This window comes from Erythrolamprus reginae, chromosome 1, assembly GCF_031021105.1.
Source record: "Erythrolamprus reginae isolate rEryReg1 chromosome 1, rEryReg1.hap1, whole genome shotgun sequence".
Taxonomy (NCBI): domain Eukaryota; kingdom Metazoa; phylum Chordata; class Lepidosauria; order Squamata; family Dipsadidae; genus Erythrolamprus; species Erythrolamprus reginae.
Genome location: NC_091950.1, coordinates 371,565,722 through 371,582,358, shown reverse-complemented (window position 1 = coordinate 371,582,358; position 16,637 = coordinate 371,565,722). Strand labels below are relative to the sequence as shown.

Genomic DNA, 16,637 nt, shown 5'->3' with positions numbered 1-16,637 from the left:
TTGGAGCATATGCACCAAGACAAATTCCTTGTGTGTCCAGTCACACTTGGCCAATAAAATTCTATTCTATTCTATTCCTTTTCACTCTTGTAAGCCATCTAGAGTAGTCCCTTGGCAAGATAGGTGGAAAATAAATGTAATAATAAATAAAAAAAACATATGTGCCAATTCTCAGTTTAGCATTGCACGTGAATATAGTCAGTATTTGCTTGCATCCATAGAAAGAAAGCACTCGAAGAAAGTCAAAATAATGAAAGGAAAAAGAAGGCCCATAGGAGACTATAAATCAAAAGCTCAAGGTTAGTTGCCAGATGTCTATCAGTGCACATATAGTAAGAGAGACCATGACCAGCCTGGTTGACAAACCTTTAACTAAATTACTCTATTTAAAGCTGGCTTAATGCTGGCATTAACTTGTACCCCCTAACTTGTCCCTTGACATGCATTACTGAAACCGCATCCTAAGAATTGCTTTTAGTTTGGGTTACAAATTGGTTCAGGGCTGCAGTCAAGTCATCGGCTGCTTGTTGAAAGAAATGTTTCCAATTGGATGGTTTTTCACTTTAAAATGTAGAAGGTCACGTATGTTGCCAATAAATTCCAGAACTGTTCTCCCTCTGATGGGCTTAAATAGCCACTAGGGCGGGTGAAATCCATCTGTGAGCTTGAAGTGCACAATGCAAAAGCAAAAATGACACAAATAGGGCTAAACACTTTCTTGACCACGGCAGATTTTCTTGCAGCATCTTCTTACCCATGTATTTTTCATTAAAAGAGGTGCCAATAATAAAAGCAAGCATGACGTAAACCATATGTAGTGAGAACTCTATCCCTGTTTCTGAGTCGCTCTGTTATTCTCATCCATTCCCTGCCATTCACCAGCAGTCTGTTATAAGTACAGTGGTACCTCTACTTAAGAACGGATCTCCTTAAGAACCTTTCTAGATAAGAACTGGGTGTTCAAGATTTTTTTTGCCTCTACTTAAGAACCATTTTCTACTTAAGAACCCGAGCCTGGAAAAATTTCCCAGGAAATTTGAGAGCGACACAAAAGCCTGGCCAGTTTCCTGCCATTTCCCCTTTAATCAAGGTCATCTCAGGCTTTTCTGGGCTGCCAGAGGAGCCTTTTGGTGACACTTAATGATGCTTTGGCAGCCCAGAGTGAACAAAGCATTTTCCTTTTTCTGGGCGCTTGGAGAGGGAATAAACCTCTGCCAGCACCCAGAGAAAAGAAATGCTCCCTTCGCTCTGGGCAGACCAGAGCAAATGGAGCGTTTTCCTTTCTCTGGGCGCTGCTTTAGAGTCCCTCTTTTTTTTTGGTAAGCCTTAAAGTTTTGGATTTTTTTGATTCCCCTCATCTCACCTTCCTTCAGCAGCAACTGTCCTCCTCCTCCTCTTCTTCCTCCTCCTCCCACCAAAATTCTGAGCTTTTATTTATTTCCTAATGGATTTGTATGCAATATTTGCTTTTACATTGATTTATATGGGAAAAATTGCTTCTACTTAAGAACGTTTCTACTTAAGAACCTGGTCAAACACCCTCCCCCATACTCTCAGAAGCTCCCTAGAAGCCAAAAATTCCCTCCCAGATCCTCTGTGTGAGCCAAAAATCAGCTGGCTGGCCTACACATGCACATTGGAGCTGAGTTAGGGCAACGACTCATGTGCCAGCAGATATGGTTCCCCGTGCCACCTGTGGGACCCGTGCCATAGGTTCGCCATCACTGCTCTAGAAGCTGCAAAGATGTGATTCTTTTTCTTTACACATTCCTTTGTGTTGGGGGTAAGGACTCACCTGTGCCCTCCACAAATGAAGATTTGGTGCCCCCATGTCAGCCTGTAGTTTGCAAACTCTGACAGCAGAGAAAACCAAATGCTACATGTCCTTGCTATTAAAGTCAAGGGAAAAGAATGACTGTATAAAAGAGAGTACAAGAAACTATGGTGTAAGTTTGAGTGAGTAGAGGAAAAGTTTAGTCCCCATCATTTGGGTCCCTTGCTTATACAGTTGCTCCCCACCACCACTTTCCTTTTCATTTGATTTTAAGTGATAAAAAGACACAAAAATCTAAAGATAAGTTGGCTGCCTTTGTATTTAATTTGTGCTCCCCTGTCACAAAATATTGGCTATCACCCAAATCTCCCAATACATCTTTATAACTGAGGGAAAACTACATGCCTACTTAGAGAGATGTGTGTAATTGAAATTGAAGAGCTGTGTGTAGAAAGAGGCTTTGAACAATATACAAGAGCCCTGGAGTCCCTCCTCGACAACCCAAGTAATGAAAAAGAGCTCTGCTTGACAGTCTGCTGAACCTGTCAGTCAGACAAGAAGCCTAGGAAGAAAATAGTGTGGTACTTTATATAGCCCTTTTCTAGTTCTGTGTTGAATCACTAACATAAAAATGAGCCTTGAATCAAAAGGCTACATATACCATATTTTTCAGAGTATAAGATGCACTGGAATATAAGACACACCTTAGTTTTTGGGGATGAAAATCGGCCTACTAAGTATTCATCTGGCTAGCAGTCAAGTCAGCTTCAACACATTATTTTATCCCCTAGTTAAGCTTTAAAAAAAATTTATTCGGAGAGAGTAACAATGAAAGAGCTTACAAGCCAGTAAGAGCTGGGAACATCATTAGCACCTGGTTAGGGCTGGAAAGAAATATTCAGAGGAAGTAGAGTAATGTCTAGTCCAGGGGTAGGCAAAGTCAGCTCTTCTATGACATGTGGACTTCAACTCCCAGAATTCCTGAGCTAGCATGATTGGCTCAGAAATTCTGGGAGTTGAAGTCCACAAGTCATAGAAGAGCCAACTTTGACTACCCCTGGACTCTAGTCAGCTTCAGCACATTATTTTATTCCCTGGTTAGGCTTAAAAAAATCTTATGCGGAGCAAGTAACAATGAAAAAAAGCCTGCAAGACTTAATCTGGAAAATAAAAGTATTCTGAGAGAGTAGCAATGAAAAAGTCTGCAAGCCTGTAAGAGCAGGAAGATTGTTAGCACCTCATTAGAGTTGGGGAGAAAAGCTTCTAAAAAACTACATTCAGAGTATAAAAAGCACCCGGTTCAAGTATATGGTATATTTTGTATGTCTGTAGAAATATATGCATCTTTCAATTCAATTGAATTCAATTTATTAGATTTGTATGCTGCCCCTGTCCGAAGACTCGGGCCGGCTCACAACAATAATAAAAACAATATTCCAGTGAAATCAAATCTAAAATTAAAAAACACATAAAATCCTATCATATTTTAAAAAGCAAACAACATATACATAGCCAAACATAAATATATATAAAAAGGAATTTTTCATAAGGACTTATGGAACTGTATAATCTCTTATGAATCCAATGACCTGGGAATCAAAAACAATTTATTACATAACTGTGTAATTATTGTTTTGACACTTTGTCATGTTTTATTGTTGTTTGTAACATAAATATTTGAAAATTAAAAAAAATTCAAAAAAAACCCAAGCACCCAAACTTTCAGACTCTTTTAGGGGAGAAAAGGGTGGGTCTTATACTCTGAAAAATACGGTACTTCCTAAATTATCCAGTTTTTCTAAGATTAAGCATCCAGGTACATAGATACGGAGAGGGGCGGCATACAAATCAAATCAAATCAAATCAATAAATGCAAGAAGAACTGATTGTCAGTTGTGAGAAAAATCAAACAGCTAACGATCAAAAGAATGCAATCCAGATGTGGCCCTTAATGAACTAGAGTTTGATGCCCCTGTTCTAGACAAACCACTGCACTGTAACGTTCAATCTCAGCCCCATGACTTAATTTTGTAGCAAAATTCTGGCAAGAGGCACTAGTGATATAATCTGGTCAATATTCCAACACTATAAAAGCTTTCAATGAATGGATGAGTGAAAATACAGGAATTAATGTCATTTCCATCTGTCATTACATTCATACTATTCTAGTTTTCAATTTTTATTTTCAACTTAAGAAAATGAAAGTAACCTTTTTTTTGTTACCAATGGTTGATAATTTGAGAAGAAGTGTAGAGTCGCAATGGAAATGCAGGTAGTCATCTACTTATAATCACAATTGGAATCAGAATTAATTTCATATGTTATTGGGGTTGGAAATAAAAAGAAAAGGTCATATCTACTAGTTTCAGTTCCCCATCTTTCACCTGCTATGAAGAAAGCTAGCTAATTACCGTATATTGAATAATTCTACACGGTATCTGGTTTACTAAGAGCCATGGTGGCACAGTGGTTAGAATGCCATACTGCAAAGCTAGCTGCTCATTCCAGGAGTTCGATCCTGACTGGCTCAAGGTTGATTCAGTCTTCAGAGATCAGTAAAATGAGGAGCCAGATTGTTGGTGGCAATATGCTGACTCTGTAAACTGCTTAGAGAGGGCTGTGAAGCATTGTGAAGCGGTACATAATTTTAAGTGTTATTGCTATTTGAAACTTAAAATCCTATAAAGGCTCAGAATCTGGTTGTTGATGAGGTCACCTTCTCATAGTGGGTCTGTTCACCCTGTGTGATCAGGAACAATACACTTTCTCCTGATTTGAGAAATTGTTACATTAAGAGGCCACAAAATCAAGTTTTCTCAACTACAGTACATTCCCTCTTCTCTGGAATAGTTTACCTTTCGGATCAGAGTAGCTTCTATCCTGTTGAGCTACTGGAAAGCCGTTTAAATTGGATTTCTAAAACAACTTCAGGATAGAAGAACTAAGATTCACTTTATGTTTGATTGATTGATTGATAAGTAGGTAGGTAGGTAGGAAGGAAGGAAAGAAGGAAGGAAGGAAGGAAAGTAGGTAGGTAGGTAGGTGGGTAGATAGATGATAGATAGATAGATAGATAGATAGATAGACCCACATGCATATATATATATATATATATATATATATATATATATATATTTAAGTGAATTAATATATGTACATATATTTTGATAGATAGATAGATAGATAGATAGATTAGATAGATAGATAGATAGATAGATAGATAGATAGATAGATAGACCCAAATGCATACATATACACACACACACACATATATATATATATATAAGTGAATTAATATACGTACATATATATTGAAAAGAAATTTCAAGCTATGCAATAGTTAAAATTATGTGTAATCACTACTAACTAAAAACATCTGGAAAACATTAAAATATGCATTTTTTTTTTTTAAAAAAGCTGGCATTCCAAAATGGGAAGCCACTGTGCCAAATTCTCTCAGCCTGCACTGCAAGAACCTGAAATGGAAAAAAACTGGAGAAGGCCACCTGATACCTTGCAATAATACCGATTGCGGAAATGCTGCCGATTTAATTGACAACTCTATATTTATTGTATCAGCCAATCTATTTCCATCGGAATCAGAAGGAGAAGCCTGTAGACAAGTTGCGAGTTACAGATTTCCTCTTGTGTTCTTCTCAGCAATTAGTGATGGCACGACACCAAAATTCAGACTGAACTGGCTCAGAATGTGCATTTGTCCAGCTTGTAATGTGCAGCAGCACTGCGAACTAAGTGTCATTTCCTTGACAAGTTGTCTGGCTTAGATGGTAACTGGAGCATCTGCGCCCCAATTCCCAGTACTGTGAGTGCCGGGATGAAGAAAAGTATACTGCTCAAAAAAATAAAGGGAACATTCAAAGAACACATCCTAGATCTGAATGAATGAAATATTCTCATTGAATACTGTACTTTGTTCTGTACAAAGTTGAGTGTGCTGACAACAAAATGAAATTGATTGTCAATCAGTGTTGCTTTTCTAAGTGGACAGTTTGATTTCACAGAAGTTTGGTTTTCTTGGAGTTATATTCTGCTTTTTAAGTGCTCCCTTTATTATTTTGAGCAGTGTATTTGTTCAGGATGCTTCACCCTGGAAGTTAAATGATCAATATATCATCCCAGCAAGGAGGCAAAGTATCAGGAGTTTTCAGAATGTCCCATAGCCAGTGAAAACTCAAAGGGCCTTTAAAAATTGCAGGCTCTTGCTTCTTAGTCTTTCAGATAACAAGAAAAATTCTGCAAAGAGAAGTCTGAGGCTGCCAGAAATGTGGGAAGAGGTGAAATATGAGGCCAAAGTTTAGGGGGGTGGGAATAGAGAAGCAAATAGGCTGTCTTTCAGCTTATTATCCCAATGAGGTACAGAAGGAAAAGGGGGGACATGATCGAAACATTTAAATATGTTAAAGGGTTAAATAAGGTTCAGGAGGGAAGTGTTTTTAATAGGAAAGTGAACACAAGAACAAGGGGACACAATCTGAAGTTAGTTGGGGGAAAGATCAAAAGCAACATGAGAAAATATTATTTTACTGAAAGAATAGTAGATCCTTGGAACAAACTTCCAGCAGATGTGGTTGGTAAATCCACAGTAACTGAATTTAAACATGCCTGGGATAAACATATATCCATTGTAAGATAAAATACAGGAAATAGTATAAGGGCAGACTAGATGGACCATGAGGTCTTTTTCTGCCGTCAGTCTTCTATGTTTCTATCAGAAGCATACTGGAATTTTGAGTTTTGAACTAGGAAAAAGAACAAATTTCTGAAATTAAAGGGAAAATAGTTGGACTTGCCAGGTTCATTCAGAGTCAAGTCAAGTACACTGCTCAAAAAAAATAAAGGGAACACTTAAACAGCAGAATATAACTCTAAGTAAATCAAACTTCTGTGAAATCAAACTGTCCATTTAGGAAGCAACACTGATTCACAATCAATTTCACATGTTGCTGTTCAAATGGAATAGTTGTGCAAATGAAATATTCAATGATAATATTTCATTCATTCAGATCTAGGATGTGTTCTTGGAGTGTTCCCTTTATTTATTTTTTTAGCAGTATATATTACCTATAAAGTCCTACATAGCTACAGACTATCTACAGGACCGTCTCCTGCTGCATACCTGACATAGACCAATAAGATCAGACAAGGTTGGCCTCCTTCAGGTCCCGTCGGCTAAACAATGAAGGTTGGTGGGGCTATGGGGAGGGCCTTCTCTGTGGCTGCCCCGGCTCTATGGAACCAACTCCCCCCCCCCCCCGATGTCCATAGTGCTCTAACCCTACTGGCCTTCTGAAAGGCTGCGAAGATATGGCTTTGCTGGCAGGCCTGGAGGCCATGAATTTGACATCTATCAAGGTCGAATTGTACTGAATGGTATGGATGTGTGTTGATTGGATTGTGTGAGTTGTGGGGTTTTAACTGGGGTTTATAGTTTTAAATATTTATATTTGGCTTCTTTTTATTGTATTTGTTTCTTTTTATATTGTTGTAAACTACCCTGGGTCCTTCGGGATTGGGTGGCAAAGAAATGAAATAAAATAAATAATATAAATAAATAAGAGAGGCTCAAACATCCATGATAACACTTTTAAAATAGCTGTATTGTTAGCGGCAGCTAGTATAAATTGCCAGTGAGGTCGAGTGAGGAAGTTTATCAGAAGGCACTTTTCAAGGTTTTCTCTCACAGACAATATTGGCCCCAGATCTATTTATATTCTCCTTTTTATTTACAAAGTACAGAGTACTTAACTTCTGATTATCTCCATGCAAGTACTCCATGCAGAATTGAAGCTGAGCAGCTTCAATAGTAAAATTAATGGGTTCCCAGAAGATTTATGGCTGTTGAAACAGCATCCACATTCCACGTTTTCATTCTTGGCATCTTTTACCTTTATCATTTATTGAATTTATTCCAGTTTGATTGTTGTGAGCCACTTAGAGTCATTGGGAGTTTAATAAATCATCATCATCTTTATATGTAATTGATGAATGTCTTTAACAATATGAGAATCCTTAACTAAAGCCACCACATAGAAATGCCAGTTCTACCTCTGTTGACAATCTAACAGTCCTAATGGTCACGGCAAACAATCTTTGCAACTTCAGGTGATCAACTGGAATAATTTTAGGCAGATGCATTGCACTGCGCTCCAGTCAATAGTTGCACCTCGGCGCAACGAACCACAAAGCAAGAATAAAGGAAAATGTTAATAATGCTGAAGCTAATCAAACATACCCAAATGAAAGCATACAAGTGAATTAGATTAAAGGTATTATTATATAGTTCATTGCAGAGTCAACCAGAAGTTCGGAGGACTTTTTTTTATCTTCCTAGTGAGTCCTTCCTAAGGACCTGGCAGGCAGGCAGACAAGCTATCTGCCTGCCTGCCTGCCTGCCTGCCTGCCTGCCTACCTACCTACCTACCTACCTCTATCTATCCATCCATCCATCCATCTCTCTCTCTCTCTCTCTCTATCTAATCTCTCTCTCTCTATCTATCTCTATCTCTCTATCTCTCTCTATCTCTATCTCTCTATCTATCTCTCTCTATCTAATATATATTTCTCTATATCTCTATCTATCTATCTATCTATCTATCTATCTATCTAATCTCTCTCTCTATCTATCTATCTATCTATCTATCTATCTCTCTCTCTCTCTCTCTCTCTCTCTCTATCTATCTATCTATTTCTATCTATCTATCTATCTATCTATCTATCTATCTATCTATCTATCTACCTTTATTGTTTTTTAAATAACTCAAGCAGCAAACTTAGCTAATACTCCTTCCTCTTCCTATTTTTCCCATGACAATAAGTCCTGGGGGGCTTGAGCTGAGGGTAAGTGACTTCCATTCCAGGGCGGGACTAGAACTCATGGTCTCCTGTTTTCTATACTGGTGCCTTAACCACTAGACCAAATGAACTTGATTTTTTAAAAAGAAAATCCTGTTTTTATAGCTTTATGAATTCAAGCAAGAAGGAGCCAAAAATTATTTCTAGGGGGTGGTGGATTCCAGAGCAAGAGAGCCAGGAAAGAACACTGTTTTATTGCTATATATATTTTCCAATAGTGATATGCACCTGATCTCCTTAATATTTTGGACCGATTCTTATCAGTCCTGGCCACTGTGGGCCACAGCAAATGACAAAAGATTTTGTACATCGTGTGCTTGTGCATGGGTGTGTTTGCAGGTGTCTTCTTTGAGGTCATTCACGGGTCATGTCTGGATCAGCATGATGCTAATCCATTTTACTGTTAGCTTCACAGCACAGATGTCCAGTCCAACCATTTCTCTCTCTGGGGTTTTAATTAAAAAATCAAGACAAAGAAAAACAGCTGGTAGAGGGTTACTTTTAAACATGGTTGAACCGCTGTGGCTCTTGTTTTTCTTTCTTTCTTTCTTTTAAAAACAACACACTAGGCAAACCATTGCAAGGTGAGCTATATGCTCAAAGCTGGTTCCCCTTTGTGCTGCTTCCTCGAATGACCTGATAAAGACCTTTTTCCCTACCATGACATCTGCTGAAAAGAAGACCATGCTGTTGAAATTAAGCTCTAAATTTTATAATAATAACAACAACAACAGAGTTGGAAGGGACCTTGGAGGTCTTCTAGTGCAACCCCCTACTTAGGCAGGAAACCCTACACTACTTCATGGAACTGGAAAAGGTGCAAAAAAGGGCAACAAGAATGATAAAGGAAATGGAGCACCTCCCTTATGATACCAGGTTACAACGCCTTGGTCTCTTCAGCCTTGAAAGATGGTGTTTAAGGGGTGACTTGATCGAAGTGTATAAAATCATGTATGGGATAGAAAAGGTGGATAGAGAAAAATTCTTTTCTCTATCACACAATACTAGGACAAGGGGGCACTCCCTAAAGCTCATAGGTAAGAAAGTGAGGACAAATCAAGGGAAATATTTCTTCACATCGAGGGTCGTTGGTTGTGACAGCTATCAGCCTTGATAGCTTTAAGGCAGGATTAGACAGATTCATGGATGCCAAGCATATAGATGGTTATTGAAACTGATGTCCAAGTGCTGCCTCTATGTTGGTTGAAGCAGGCAGGATTCCCTTGAGTACCACTTGTTGGGGGTCAAGGGAAAGGGAGGGTCTTGCCTTCTCTTTCTGCCCAAGATCCCCATTGACAATTGGTGGGCCACTGTGTGACACAGAATGCTGGACTCAATGGGCTTTGGCCTGATTCAACATGGCTCTTCTTATGTTCTTATGTTCATACAGATATTTATCCAACAACTGCTTAAAAACTTCCAGTGTTGGAGCATTCACAACTTCTGGAGGCACGCTGTTCCACACTGATCAACCATTCTGACGGTCAGGAATTTTTTCCTTAGTTCCAAGTTACTTCTTTCCTTGTTTAGTTTCCACCTGTTGCTTCTTGTTCTACCCTCGGGTGCTTTGGACTCCTTCTTCTTTGTGGCAACCCCTGAGATATTGGAAGAGTGCTATCATGTCTCCCCAGTCCTTCTTTTCATTATACTAGCTATGCCCAGTTCCTGCAACCGTTCTTCAGATGTTTTAGCCTCCAGTCCCCTAATCATCTTTGTCGCTCTTCTCTTGCTTTTACCGCTTTACCACTCTTCTTTTGTTTTACTGCTTACCACCGTGGTAAAAAACAGAACCAGGAAGGATGATTTGCCATGTGGCTGTCTAGGAAACAGCTATTATTGCCAAGATGACCAGTTTCCTGATTAATATGCCATAAACAGCTGAACCTCAAGGAAACCTAAGGTATTATTGTACCTTAAAACAGCAAAAAATTGCAATACACACCATATTGTTTTGCATAGATTTGAATCCTCTTCCTAATATTATTCCTTGTTATGTTTCTATGGAAAGCTTTGCTGGCTGAGGAATTGTGGGAGCTGACGTCCACAAGTCTTAAAGTTGCCAAGGTTGGAGATTCCTGGGTCAGTCTGTAGAAATAGGTCTCACACAGTTGGCCTTCTCCAGGTCCCATCGACTAAACTGTGTCATCTGGCAGGACCCAGGGGAAGAGCCTTCTGTGTGGTGGCCCCGGCCCTCTGGAGCCAACTCGAATCCTCGGAGAGGGGTGTCATACAAATCCAATTTAATTAATTAAATAAATAAATGAACTCCCCCCCAGAAATTAGGACTGCTCCCACCCTCCTCGCCTTTTGTAAGTTATGAAAAACTCATCTTTGCCACCAAGCATGGGGAAATTAACACATACCCCAATTGTTAAGTTTGGTGTATGGTTTGCTTGAATTGTATGATTATTTTATTATAGGGGTTTTAAATTGTATTTTTAAAAATTGGATTTGTACACTGTTTATGTTGTTGTGAGCTGCCCCGAGTCTTTGCAGAGGGGCGGCATACAAATCTAATAAATTATTATTATTATTATTATTATTATTATTATTATTGTTGTTGTTGTTGTTGTTGTTGTTGTTGTTGTTGTTGTTGTTGTTTCCCTGCTTCCCTCTCTTTCCTGGCCCTGACTCCCAATTCAGGAGGAACAAATTGGACAAAACGGTGGTATTTTGGAGGAGGCAAACTGATCAACAAGCCATATCTCTCTTCAGAGAGCTTTAATAATAATAGAATTCTTTATTGGCCAAGTGTGATTGGACACAGAAGGAATTTTTCTTTGGTGCATATGTTCTCAGTATACATAAAAGAAAAGATACATTTGTCAAGAATCATGAGATACAACACTTAATCATTGTCATAAGGGTCAAATAAGCAATGAAGAAACAATCAATATTAATAAAAATATTAAGGATACAAGCAACAAGTTACAGTCATACAGCATACGTGGGAGGAAGTGGGTGATAGGAATGATAAGAAAAAACTAGTAGCAATAGTAATGCAGACTTAGCAAATAGTTTGACAGTGTTGAGGGAAATATTTGTTTATAATAATTGGAATTAAATCTCAGATTAGATGAAGTTCTTGACTATGTCAAGCTCTTTTTCCAGGACACAAATCATCCATTTTCTTCTTAACAAGATTTACTGAAATGAAAGGGATGATAATATCAACATTTCAAAAACAATTTTTTCTTACAAAATTATCATAGAAACATAGAAACATAGAAGACTGACGGCAGAAAAAGACCTCATGGTCCATCTAGTCTGCCCTTATACTATTTCCTGTATTTTATCTTAAGATGGATATATGTTTATCCCAGGCATGTTTAAATTCAGTTACTGTGGATTTACCAACCACGTCTGCTGGAAGTTTGTTCCAAGGATCTACTACTTTTTCAGTAAAATAATATTTTCTCATGTTGCTTTTGATCTTTCCCCCAACTAACATCAGATTGTGTTCCTTTGTTCTTGTGTTCACTTTCCTATTAAAAACAATTCTCTCCTGAACCTTTTTTAACCCTTTAACATATTTAAATATTTCGATCATGTCCCCCCTTTTCCTTCTGTCCTCCAGACCATTCAGATTGAGTTTATTAAGTCTTTCCTGATATATTTTATGCTTAAGACCTTCCACCATTCTTGTAGCCCGCCTTTGGACCCATTCAATTTTGTCAATATCTTTTTGTAGGTGAGGTCTCCAGAACTGAACACAGTATTCCAAATGTGGTACTGGCTTGTAAGATATTAATTTTTACATGTCTTTTGAATGGTTTTAGCATGCATCAATAAGGAGGCAGTTCTTTTTCCTGAAAATCATTGACATCTGCAGCTGTCTATTTATAAAATCATCTCCTGAATTCTTATCAGCCTAGATAGATGGATGGTAGGTAGGTAGGTAGGTAGGTAGGTAGGTAGGTAGATAGATAGATAGATAGATAGATAGATAGATAGATAGATAGATAGATGGAAGATGGATGGATGGATGGATGGATGGATAGATAGATCGACACATTGACAGATAGATAGATAGATAGATAGACAGACAGACAGACAGACAGACAGACAGACGATGATAGATAGATAGATAGATAGATAGATAGTAGATAGATAGATAGATAGATAGATAGATAGATGATAGATAGATAGATGATAGACATAGATGATAGATAGATGATAGATAGATAGATAGATAGATAGATAGATAGATAGATAGATAGATAGGTAGATGATAGATAGGTAGATAGGTAGATAGATGATAGATAGATAGATAGATAGATAGATAGATAGATAGATAGATAGATAGATGCTAGATAGATGCTAGATGCTAGATGCTAGATGCTAGATAGATAGATAGATAGATAGATAGATAGATAGATAGATAGATGATAGATAGATAGATAGATAGATAGATAGATAGATGATAGATGATAGACGATAGACGATAGACGATAGATAGATAGATAGATGATAGATGATAGATGATAGATAGATAGATAGATAGATGATAGATAGATAGATAGATAGATGATAGATGATAGATAGATAGATAGATGATAGATGATAGATAGATAGATGATAGATAGATAGATAGATAGATAGATAGATGATAGATAGATAGATAGATAGATAGATAGATGATAGATAGATGATAGATAGATGATAGATAGATAGATAGGTAGGTAGATAGGTAGATAGATAGGTAGATAGGTAGATAGGTAGATAGATGATAGATAGATGATGGATAGATAGATAGATAGATAGATAGATAGATAGATGATAGATAGATAGATAGATAGATAGATAGATAGATAGATAGATAGATAGATAGATAGATAGATAGATGATAGATGATAGATGATAGAAGATAGATAGATAGATAGATGATAGGTGGGTAGGTAGGTAGGTAGGTAGGTAGATGATAGATGATAGATGATAGATAGATAGATAGATAGATAGATAGATAGATAGATGATAGGTAGGTAGGTAGGTAGATAGTTAGATAGGTAGATAGTTGATAGATAGATAGATGATAGATAGATAGATAGATAGATAGATAGATGATGGATAGATAGATAGATAGATAGATAGATAGATAGATAGATAGATAGATAGATAGATAGATGATAGGTAGGTAGGTAGGTAGTTAGATAGGTAGATAGTTGATAGATAGATAGATAGATAGATAGATGATAGATAGATAGATAGATAGATAGATAGATAGATAGATAGATAGATGATGGATAGATAGATAGATAGATAGATAGATAGATAGATAGATAGATAGATAGATGATAGATAGATAGATGATAGATGATAGATGATAGATAGATAGATAGAAAGATAGATAGATAGATAGATAGATAGATGATAGATGATAGATGATAGATGATAGATGATAGATAGATAGATAGATAGATGATAGATAGATAGATAGATAGATAGATAGATAGATAGATAGATAGATAGATAGATAGATGATAGGTAGGTAGGTAGGTAGGTAGGTAGATGATAGATAGATAGATAGATAGATAGATGATAGATAGATAGATAGATAGATAGATAGATAGATAGATAGATGATGGATGATGGATGATGGATGATGGATGATGGATGATAGATAGATAGATAGATGATAGATAGATAGATAGATAGATAGATAGATAGATAGATAGATAGATAGATAGATGGATGATTGATGATAGATGATAGATGATAGATAGATAGATAGATAGATAGATAGATAGATAGATAGATAGATAGATGATAGATAGATAGATAGATAGATAGATAGATGATAGATAGATAGATAGATAGATAGATAGATAGATAGATAGATAGATAGATAGATAGATGGATGATGGATGATGGATGATGGATGATAGATAGATAGATAGATGATAGATAGATAGATAGATAGATAGATAGATAGATAGATAGATGGATGATGGATGATGGATGATGGATGATAGATAGATAGATAGATAGATAGATAGATAGATAGATAGATAGATAGATAGATAGATGATAGATAGATAGATAGATAGATGATAGATAGATAGATAGATAGATAGATAGATGATAGATGATAGATGATAGATGATAGATAGATAGATAGATGATAGATGATAGATGATAGATAGATAGATGATAGATAGATAGATAGATAGATGATAGATGATAGATAGATAGATAGATGATAGATGATAGATAGATAGATGATAGATAGATAGATAGATAGATGATAGATAGATAGATAGATAGATAGATAGATAGATAGATAGATAGATAGATAGATGATAGATAGATGATAGATAGATGATAGATAGATAGATAGGTAGGTAGATAGGTAGATAGATAGGTAGATAGGTAGATAGGTAGATAGGTAGATAGGTAGATAGGTAGATAGATGATAGATAGATGATGGATAGATAGATAGATAGATAGATAGATGATAGATAGATAGATAGATAGATAGATAGATAGATAGATAGATAGATAGATAGATAGATAGATGATAGATGATAGATGATAGATGATAGATGATAGAAGATAGATAGATAGATAGATAGATAGATAGATAGATAGATAGATAGATAGATGATAGGTGGGTAGGTAGGTAGGTAGGTAGGTAGATGATAGATGATAGATGATAGATAGATAGATAGATAGATAGATAGATAGATAGATGATAGGTAGGTAGGTAGGTAGGTAGGTAGATAGTTAGATAGGTAGATAGTTGATAGATAGATAGATAGATGATAGATAGATAGATAGATAGATAGATAGATAGATAGATAGATAGATGATGGATAGATAGATAGATAGATAGATAGATAGATAGATAGATAGATAGATAGATGATAGGTAGGTAGGTAGGTAGTTAGATAGGTAGATAGTTGATAGATAGATAGATAGATAGATAGATGATAGATAGATAGATAGATGATGGATAGATAGATAGATAGATAGATAGATAGATAGATAGATAGATAGATGATAGATAGATAGATGATAGATGATAGATGATAGATGATAGATAGATAGATAGATAGATGATAGATGATAGATGATAGATAGATAGATAGATAGATAGAAAGAAAGATAGATAGATAGATAGATAGATGATAGATGATAGATAGATAGATAGATAGATAGATAGATAGATAGATAGATGATAGATAGATAGATAGATAGATAGATAGATAGATAGATAGATAGATAGATAGATAGATAGATAGATAGATGATGGATGATGGATGATGGATGATAGATAGATAGATAGATGATAGATAGATAGATAGATAGATAGATAGATAGATAGATAGATAGATGGATGATGGATGATAGATGATAGATAGATAGATAGATAGATAGATAGATAGATAGATAGATAGATGATAGATAGATAGATAGATAGATGATAGATAGATAGATAGATAGATAGATAGATAGATAGATAGATAGATAGATAGATGATGGATGATGGATGATGGATGATAGATAGATAGATAGATGATAGATAGATAGATAGATAGATAGATAGATAGATAGATAGATAGATAGATAGATGGATGATGGATGATGGATGATAGATAGATAGATAGATAGATAGATAGATAGATAGATAGATAGATAGATAGATGATAGATAGATAGATAGATAGATAGATAGATAGATAGATAGATAGATGATAGATAGATAGATAGATAGATAGATGATAGATAGATAGATAGATAGATAGATAGATAGATAGATAGATAGATGATGGATGATGGATGATGGATGATGGATGATGGATGATGGATGATGGATAGATAGATAGATGATAGATGATAGATAGATAGATAGATAGATAGATAGATAGATAGATAGATAGATAGATAGATAGATAGATGGATGATGGATGATAGATGATAGATAGATAGATAGATAGATAGATAGATAGATAGATGATAGATAGATAGATAGATAGATAGATAGATAGATA

General features: G+C 36.1%; 1 protein-coding gene across 2 annotated transcripts in view; it reads right to left on the bottom strand.

The window, feature by feature from the left end:
- PRKCE (protein kinase C epsilon) overlaps positions 1-16,637 on the bottom strand; it is a 404,880-nt gene that overhangs the window by 317,688 nt on the left and 70,555 nt on the right. The gene's annotated exons all lie outside the window — the stretch shown is intronic.